Raw genomic sequence first — 9,847 nt, 5'->3', positions numbered from 1 at the left:
ACTGATTGTGACACAGCCACCGAAAGTGACCGGACCAGGGCCATGCCTTTGGGAGTTGTCCTTGCCACAGCTACTTTTACTTCCTCTCCGTTGGCCGGGCTTTCTGGCTCTTCATTTCATTTGGGTTTCAAGGCAGAGTCTACCTGTGTAGCCCGAGCTGGCCTCAAACTCCTGGGTACTTTTGCCTCTGCCTCCAGAGACTACCTTCCAGATGTTAAGACTTTAGCTGCTAAGATGTTAGTGAGTGCTGACTGTTAAGTCATCTTGCCAGGATTTACAGAGCTGAGCGCTTCTGGTGATATTCAGATCTCACCAGGACATGCAAGGCCACCATTGGTCATCTATGATTCAGGGAACCTGAAGCTGATAAACTGTTCTGAAGTCTAACTTGCGGAAAAGGACTATGTCTTGTCAAGTTCCAGAGGGGTGGCTCACCCCTGTCATCCTAGCTACTCAGGAGCTTGAGATGTGAGGATCATACTTTGAAGCTAGCCTGGGCAGGAACATCTGTGAGACTCTTATCTCCAATTAACCACCAACCAAAAGAGCCTGAAGTGGAGCTGCGGCTCTCAAGTTGTAGAGCGCTTGAGTGAAAAAGCTAAGGGACGTCACTTAACCTTGAGTTCAAGCCCCAAATAGTGGCATAATAAAAGAATTAAAAAGAAGAAAAAGAAAAGAAAAGAAAAACTGGCACTAGTGGATCATGCCTGTAATCCTAAATCCAAACCCCAGTACCTGTTAAAGACTTGGCTAGCATGCCCAAGGTCCTGACTTCAATATTCAGAATGGGGGTGGGAGGTGGGGTGAGGGGGTGGGGGGTAGGGAAGAGACAGAGAGACAGAGAGAGTGGCAGAGAGACAGAGACAGAGAGACAGAAAGACAGAGACAGAAAGACAGAGACAGAGGCAGACACAAAGAGAGACACAGAGAGACAGAGGAGAGAAAGAGTTATAATATTTATAATAGGGATTGTGTTTATTTTTCGAGTTTCCCCCGAGAAGTCCCTATATATGTGAGCTTTGGTTTTTTTTTTTTTTTGGGTCCGGTCGTGGGGCCTGAACTCTGGGCCTGGGCGCTGTCCCTCAGCTCTTCAGCTCAAGGCTAGCGCTCTACCACTTGAGCCACAGCGCCACTTCCGGCTTTTTTCTTTTTGCTTATGTGGTGCTGAGGAATGGAACCCAGGGCCTCATGCATGCAAGGCAAGCGCTCTACCACTGAGCCACCTTCCCAGCCCTGTGAGCTTTGTTTTGCCCTCTATCTCCAGGAAGTCTTCCCTGATTGCTTCATGTTTCCAAGTAGAGAGAAAGGTACTTCTCTGAGCTCCCATAATGCTTTGCATCCTCCCTAGTATACTCTTTGATTCTCAGTGATTGTGTTCTTTTAGAGATGTGCCCACTCACTCTCTGCCCCTAATCCCATCAGCTGGCGGTGTCTTGGCCCAGTTCCCTTGGAACTGGGTGGGCTTGGTGGTCCCCACAGTCTGAGTGTGTTTGGAGACAGCGGCTTTGTGGTAGCTCAGCACAGGGACCTGTGTAGCCCGGGCCCCTCTGCCCCTCTGTCCTCACACTGGCTGAGGTTTGTGATGTCTCTGTCCAGCCCCTGACTCCTGCCCTGGGGCCTGCCTGCTCGAAGCCGCACCTAGCTGGGCAGGGTGAGCAGCTGGGGCCACAGGGAGTGTGGACTGACCCCCTGCCATGTGCTGGGTACTGACCAATGCCTCGTGCGGGGTACCAGGCTGGTTTAGCAGCATACGCCCTTCATCCCTGCCACTGCCCTCTGAGTGAAGCAGCTTCTCTGAGAGTTTTGGGGTCTCGGGAGGGGGGACATGAGCCACATGTGTCACCCAGCAGGGGTTCCATCCCACAGGCACTGCCAGGAAAAGCCTGCTGGGGAGATGGCAACGCCAGGCTGGGCCCGGGGTGAGGATGAGCAGGTGGAAGAGCCAGTGCCGACAGGGCAGACCACAAGGGCAGCTTGTCCTTGGGCATGTCCCCAGGACCCTCCCTGGGGCCTCTGCTCCCTGGATGTCTGTCTATCCAGGGGAATGGCTGTGCCCTGCACCTGCCTTGTAAACCAGGGCTGGGCCTCGTGGGCCACGTCACTCTCCGGTGGCACTTTGAAGATCCAGGAGGGCGCTGTTTGCAGGGCTGTGGAATTCCCACAGCAGCGACCTCGGAAGCTCAGCTCTGGCTGGCCGGGTGCCACGTGCTCCCAGGCCTAGCCTCCATGCCCGCAGGCCGCCGCTCCTGCTAAGGTCACTGCTTCAGCAAGGCTACAGGAAGCAGGCTGACTGCAAGGCCCCGGGGCATCTGTTCCTCCACTAGGCTGGCCGCCATGGTCCCCAGGTGTGAGGCTGTTGGACTGCATCCTCTTTTCTAGGAAAAGTGTTAGGTTTTTAAAAAGAGGTAGCCGAGTGGTATTCAGGTAAGGGGTAGGTTTATTCATCGTTCTGGCTGGCACCAGGCCATGTTGGCCCTACACGCGGCTGGGAAAAGGCCTGGGAAAGAGCTGGGAAAGAGAGCTGGGAAAGAGCTGGGAAAAAGAGCTGGGGAAGAGAGAGAGCTGGGAAAGAGAGCAGGGAAAGAGAGAGAAGCTGGGAAAGAGAGCAGGGAAAGAGAGAGAGCTGGGAAAGAGCACCTGGGCCTAGGCTAGGCCTTATCTAGGGTATGGGCAGAGAAAGTTGTGGCCACATCAAATTCAGATGTGACCTCAGCGGATGCAGATGTGACCTCTTCCAGGTGTGCCAGTTGCCTAGGTAATGCAGGTACTGGGTGGAGACTTTGCTGCGAGGAGGGTGGAGTCTGCTGGCCATCCAGGAGCGGACCTTACAAAAAGGACTCTCTTTTTCAACCGTGGGCAGTGATCATTGAATTCTGTCTGATCGCAAAAGTGCTTGTTTGAAAACCAAAAACCAAAAACCCAAAGTGTGGGGATGGGAGGGGAAAATGGGAAGTGAGTAGGGGAAGGGGTGACATTGTCCAAAAAGAAATGTATTCTTTACTTGACGTATATAACTGTAACCCCTCTGTACATCACCTCTATAATAACAATACAAAATTTAAAAAAGAGAAAAAAACCCAGAGTAAAACCCATAGTGAGGAAAGGAGGAACTTTAGAGTCTCTGAGGCTGATGATCTGAGCTTGAATCCCAGGACCCCGCTAGTTGACTGTGGGCACTCTCTGCCTGGGTTTCCCCATCGGTCATTGGGCTTTGTCAGAGTGCAGTGTGGTGCAAGGTCGGAGGTTAGGGCATGTGTTCCTGCTCCCTCACCTTGGAACACAGCTACTGCGGTGGCCTTGTTGTCCCTCCTTATCATCCTTCACTGTCACTTTCCAGCCCAGAAAATGAAGACCAGAGAATCATGTAAATGACCTCAGGTCACACAGCTGTTAAATGGCAGAGCTCAGATTTGAACCCAAGATGATGAACACCATTGCTCCTGCTGTGTGCATTTACCAACTCTACCAAGCAGCTAATCTCCAAGAGGAGGGCAAAACTTGCTCTCATCTTTTCAGAGGATAAAAGGAACAGGAAAGGCTAAGTGGCATTTGTAAGTCTCACAGCCACGGAGGTGGGGGCTGGATTGGTTAGTAGTCAAGGCTCTGAGCACTGATCCCAGTCCCTTTGGGTAAGCCACAGAGCCTCTCCAGACTCTTCTAGAAGAGGAGGGGTCTCCTGTGTACCTTTGGAGGTTGTTGTGAGAGTGACAGGGGTGGGACCTTCACATCCACCAACGGGAAGTGGCACAATGGTGAAAGCCAGCAGAGACTCCCCATGATTGGCTGCCCTTCCAGCAGAGTCTCCCCATGATTGGCTGCCCTTCCAGCAGAGTCTCCCCATGATTGGCTGCTCCTTCTACCCCCACCGCAGGGACCTCCCACCTATGTCATAAGTCAGTATTTCCAGTAAGAGCCCTGAGCAATGCTTACCCCGAAGGGGACAGGCTGTGCTGAGCAATCTGGTCATCTACAGTGGACAATCCTCCTTCCTTATGAATCTTTTACAACTTGATTGGCATCTATTTTACACACTGTCCGCAGTCTGGGCTTCTTAGTGTACAGAGTGATGTGGCCAAATGTCACGATCAGCTTTCCCATAATTTCTAACACCCAAATGTAGCCGTGAGCATGGTATGGGTCACTGGGGGCAGGTGATGGTCGGTCTGAAGGAGAAACTAGCTCCAATTGGTAGGCAACTTGTAGACAACTGGCAGGTCCGTTGGACTGAGTTGAAGACAAAGAGTCCCCTAAAAAACCAAACAAAGAGAAACGCAGCTTTTTTTTTTTCCAGCCAGTAGAGAGAGGAGAGAGGTTTCCAGGGGCCGACATGTTTTCTGCTCACCAATTGTTAGGTCCAAGAAAGACTCTTGCTTTTGTTACGGAAGGGGAACGGAGGGGAGGGGGGCTGCCTGTGTGTTTTGGAATGTGATGGGAGGGGCAGGAGGGCTCCAGCTATGTCTGAAGAGATGGAGGGAAAGGAGGGAGGATGGGGAGGGCAAAGCCTGTCACCAAGCTTAGCAGCCGCCTCCCACTGACAGCCAGAGGGTCTTTTGAAGATGTGAATTGGATGGTGCCATGCTCTTCCAAGAGGCTAAGGCTTCCCTTAGTCATTTGCGACAAACCCACAGTTTTCATAGCTCTGCCCTGCTGTGTTCTCTCCCTTCCTGCCTCTCTGGCTGCTCTTCTGGTCTTATTCAGGGTCCCTGTGGCAAAGAGAAGCAAGTGGATCCTCTGGGGAGAAAAATTAGAGGGAGATTTTTGTTGTCTGAGCCTACTGCTATTTTCTTTTTAAATGCACAAGCTAAGTATCCAGACACAGAGCCTTCAATATGCATCAGGATTTTGATACCTGGGGCAGTGGCTGATCATGGGCTCCGATGGATGAAGGGCAGGAATCTAAGTGTGGCCACGGGCCAGCTGAGTGACCTGCGACAATGGCCCAATTCTAAAGAACCGAGCAAGTCCCATCAAGGGGGATGGAGGCACTGTCGGGTTGGGTGAGATCCTCCTGGGCTGAGCTGGAACTCGTGAGTCAGTGGTCCTCCCTCACTGAGCCCTGATGTCCCTCCCTGTGACAGAGTCATGGTGTTAGGAAGGCTGCCCACTTCTCGTGAAAAATCTGTCCCTCTGTTTTTCCTTGCCACGCTTCTATCATCACCACCACCACCAGTTTAGCTTGTCACCAAAAGACCATTTAAAAAACTAAACTAGGCCGGATGTCAGTGGCACATGCCTTTAATCCTAGCTACTCAGGAGGTTGAGATGTGAGGATCGCAGTTCAACGCCAGCCCAGGCAGGAAAGTCTGTGAGACTCTGATCAGTTAACCATCAAAAAGCTGGAAGTAGAGCTGTGGTTCAAGGTAGTAGAGTGCTAGCCTTGAGCACAAAGGCTCAGGGATCAGGGGCAGCACCCAGGTCCTGAGTTCAAGCCCCAGGACCAACACACACACACACACACACACACACACACACACACACACACACACACACACACACACACACACACACGAAGCTGGTCATACCATTCAACCCCCACCCCACCCCAACCTCCCAACCCACTGGTCTGCTTCATCCTTTCAGGCATGTTCTTGCTCACCCTGGTCTTAGACCAGAAGTCCACAGCTTACAGAGAACTTCTGAACCATTCAATATGGGTCAATGTGAAATGCATCTAATGCTGGAGACAGCCCTACCTGACATCCCAGGGCAGGAAATGGCTCAAATTTCCCCGCAAGGGAATTCATTCTGAGTTGCACAGAGCCTGGCCCAGGGATCTAGCTGCCATATCAGGGCCTGGAGGTGATGAGACAGTGCCAATTATACAAAGGATAGCCTCTGTCCCCTGGCCCAGGGTCTTGCTGTGGCACCGTGGCTGGGTACCCTGAGCAGGGATGGTCACACAGGCTGTGCAGGACAGCTGATCAACAGCGACACACTGTGGCCATATCAGGAACAGCAGCCCAGGTGACGAATTGCTCTCTCAGCATGGCAGGAAGAAGTAGGAAGTCTCCTGGGTCTCAGGAAAACCTGAAGTACAGGTGAAACAAGAGGACTTTCTGCTCACGTAGTGTAGGGGCTCAAGGAACTAACTGAAGATGGGAAAAGGCTGGCTGGTGTCCACACCGAACACTGGCACTTCCAACTGGAACTTACTAGTTTCAGCCAAGGAACAAATAAACGAATGATCCCAGAACAAGAAACAATGCCAGCCCACAGAAACCACAGAAAAACAGGAATAAATCTTGGCGACAATTGAGATGCACTTCCCTGAGGTCCCTTTGCAGAGACTTCAGCTTTGAAAAAGGCTCAGGGATCCGGGAAAACACACCACATACTTTCCGAATGAATGCATTTTGGTGCTTGGATAATTACTGGATCTGACTTTAAATATGTGTGCAAAGGGTTCCCAGGCAAGGTCTAGCAGAGATTTCCTGGAGCAAGGGGGAACCTGCTGTGGCTCTGGGGTACAGGTTGTGGGAGATCTGCAGGCTGGGAGCTCATTTGAGAGGAGCATCTGCCCCCAGCAGCAGGAAATACTAGGGAGAGATGGAAGTGCTCCCTTGTTACTGAGTATTGGGCTCTGGATGTGTGTGTGTGTGTGTGGTGTGTGTGTGTGTGTGTGTGTGTGTGTTGCCTGTCCCAAGGCTTAAATTCAGGGCCTGGGCACTGTTCCTGAGCTTCTTTTGCTCAAGGCTAGCCCTCTTCCACTTGAGCCTCAGGGCCACTTTCAGCACTTTGTTTTTTTAAGTAGTAGTAGTTTATTGGAAATCAGAACTTCATGGACTTTCTTGTCTGGGCTGGCTTTGAGTCACAATCCTCAGATCTCAGCCTTTGGAGTGTATAAGCAGCTGGATTTTTAAGACGGAAACTTGGGAGCAGAGATGGGGGTGGAAGGTACAGAGCAGAGAGTCTCTGTGTGCCCCAGTGAGTGGGGCACCTGGGGTCTTCCCAGTGGGCTGGCACATCAGCATCGGCGTGCTACTGCAGGGATCTATCTGCAGCTTCCTTGGCAGCTGTTTCTTCCCTGCCTCCAAGGCCCTGGGGTCTTGGAGGCCTTCATTTGTCATCCCTGCCTAGTGGCAGCTCCAATCAGGGCTGCAAAATCGCTTCTTTTCACATCTGTATACCTTCACTTTTTTTTTTTTTTGCAAGTGGAGAAATGAAATTGTGCTCTTGGTCGTGTGTGTGTGTGTGTGTGTGTATGTGTGTGTGTGTAATGCACAGCTGTATAGGGCATATAGTAAGTGCTCAGTAAAGCAACTGATCTGTTTATTCACACTGTGCACAATTGATCCTATTGAAAACCCATGGTGCCAAGTCTGGCAGAGAAAACCTGCTGTTGATGGAAGAGAGGAACTTCCGCAGGCCTCCACCATTAGTTTTTTTTTGTTTTGGGTCCGGTCGTGGGGCCTGAACTCTGGGCCTGGGCGCTGTCCTTCAGCTCAAGGCTAGCGCTCTACCACTTGAGCCACAGCGCCACTTCCGGCTTTTTTTTTTTTTTTTTGCTTATGTGGTGCTAAGGAATCGAACCCAGGGCCTCAGGCATGCAAGGCAAGCGCTCTACCACTGAGCCACCTTCCCAGCCCGGCCTCCACCATTAGTAAAGGAGGAGCAGGGGTCCCACTCTGGTCTCTGTGTCCACAAAGCTCCTCCCACCATTAAATGCATAAGCAAATTACATGCAAATGACCCAGTGGCCTCCTAAGCAATGCCCGAGACTCATGGAGAGGGAGCACAGGACTCAATCTACCTTCCTTCTGCCTCTACTGGTCTCTGTTCTCTGGTGGGGATAAACCAGGGTAGGCCAGTGAGAGCTGGTCCCAGATCCCACTTGGTGATGGACAGTGGGGGAATGAAACCAGCACAGGGGACAGAGAGCCAGGGATGCACACGGGCAGGGTCCCAAGGGCATCATTTAGACATCTGTGTCCACTCCTACCTGACAGTTTTGGACTTAAATACCTACACCTCCACCCAACTCTTTTTGCTTGACCTTGGTCTTAGAGGACGAGGAAAACAGGGCTAGTGATTGAACCTACCACATTGAGTGTAGGTTAAGCATCCTCTCCAACACTGCACAGCTAACACTTAGCAAAGCAGGATTTCAAACAGGTTTCCCTGAGGTCCAGTCCTGCGGGCCAGCATGCCTCCACAATGGAAGATGTGCCCTTGTGTCCAAGTGTTGGTAGCCCTGGGAAGCGTGCTCTGTGGGTTCCGCACAGTACTCCCATTCTCTGATCTCATGGTAGTTTTTGTGGTTCCCTCCAGGTGTATCTTGGGGATAGTGCCTACACTGGCTTTTTTTTTTTTTTTTAAACTCTGGGCCTGGGTGCTGCCCCTCAGCTCTTCGGCTCAAGGCTAGGGCCCTACCACTTGAGCCACAGCGCCACTTCTGGTTTTCTGGTGGTTAATTGGAGATAAGAGTCTCACAGACTTTCCTGCCTGGGCTGGCTTTGAAGTGTGATCCTCAGATCTCAGTCTCTGAGTAGCAAGGATTGCAGGCGTAAGCCACCAGCACCCTGTTCTAGCCACCAACTCAAAAAAGAAAAAAAAAAAAAGGCAGGCCACTGGTGGCTTACACCTGTAATCCTAGCTACTCAGAGACTGAGATCTGAGGATCATGGTTCAAAGCCAGTCAATGCAGGAAAGTCCGAGACTCTTGTCTCCAATTAACCACCAGAAAACAGAAAGTGGAGCTGTGGCTTCAAGTAGTAGAGCACTAGCCTTGAGCACAAAAGCTCAGGGACAGCGTCCAGGCCCTGAGTTCAAGCCCCACAACCAACCAACCAAAAGAAAAAAAAAAAAGAAGAAGAGTTAGTGGCTAGATGATTCAAGGCCAGTCCTAAATCTGAGGACAGAATGGTCACAAGCCTCACCTGTAGAATCTTCTCCAACATCTTCTGCAGAGACACCACGCCCTGCTTGGTGGGTGACTGAAGGATGGCTCAGCCCGGGAGCAGAGCAGGGCTCTGCCCTGGAGCTGTGGCCCTGTCCACCGTCAGGACAGTGGGACTAGAAGCGTTGCAACAGAGGTCCATGCAGGTTTTCTGTACAGAGCCAGACAGTACGTGTTTCCAGCCGAGTGGTTCACCCTGTCTGAGTCACACAATGCCACTTCAAGGTCACTAAGCAAAGGCAGCCGCAGAAAATCTGTGTGGAAACAAATGCGCCTGCGCTCCGATGCTTTATTTTCCGATGCTCAAAATGTGATTTCCACATATGATAGGGTATATTTCTTCTTTGGATGTTTCAACCATTTGAAAACATTAAAAACCCAGGCTGCTGGACACGGGTGGCTCACGCCTATAATCCTAGCTACTCAGGAGGCTGAGATCTGAGGATTGTGGTTTAAAGCCAGCCCAGGCAGGAAACTCTATGAGACTCTACTCTTCAATAAACTACTCCAAAAAAAGCCAGACGTGGCTCTGTGGCCAAGTGATAGACTGCTTACCTTGAGTCAAAGAAGCTCAGGGACAGTGCCCAGGCCCAGAGTTCAAGGCCCAGGACTGGGGGAAAAACAACAATAACAACCAGGCTGAGGGTGCAGTTCAAATGATAGAGTGCCTTCTTAGCAAGCACGAGGTCCGAGCTCAAACTCCAGGATAGTGAAAATAAAACAAAACCTAAAAACGATTCTTTAGTTATATAATCCCTATAATCCCAGAAATGGGGAGGCTGAGGCAGGAAGCTCTAGAATTCAAAGCGAGCCTTGGCTATATCACAAGAGTTTGTCTCAAAACAAAGACCCAAACTCAAAACACAAATACTTGTAGCTTATAGACCATAGAGAAACATGAAGCAAGACTATTAGGCCCAGGGGCTGTAGTTTGCCAATCCTACTGCAAAA

Source organism: Dipodomys spectabilis, unplaced genomic scaffold (genome assembly GCF_019054845.1).
Source record: "Dipodomys spectabilis isolate Male_0828 unplaced genomic scaffold, ASM1905484v1 ptg000175l, whole genome shotgun sequence".
NCBI lineage: Eukaryota > Metazoa > Chordata > Mammalia > Rodentia > Heteromyidae > Dipodomys > Dipodomys spectabilis.
This window is presented reverse-complemented; position numbering follows the sequence as displayed.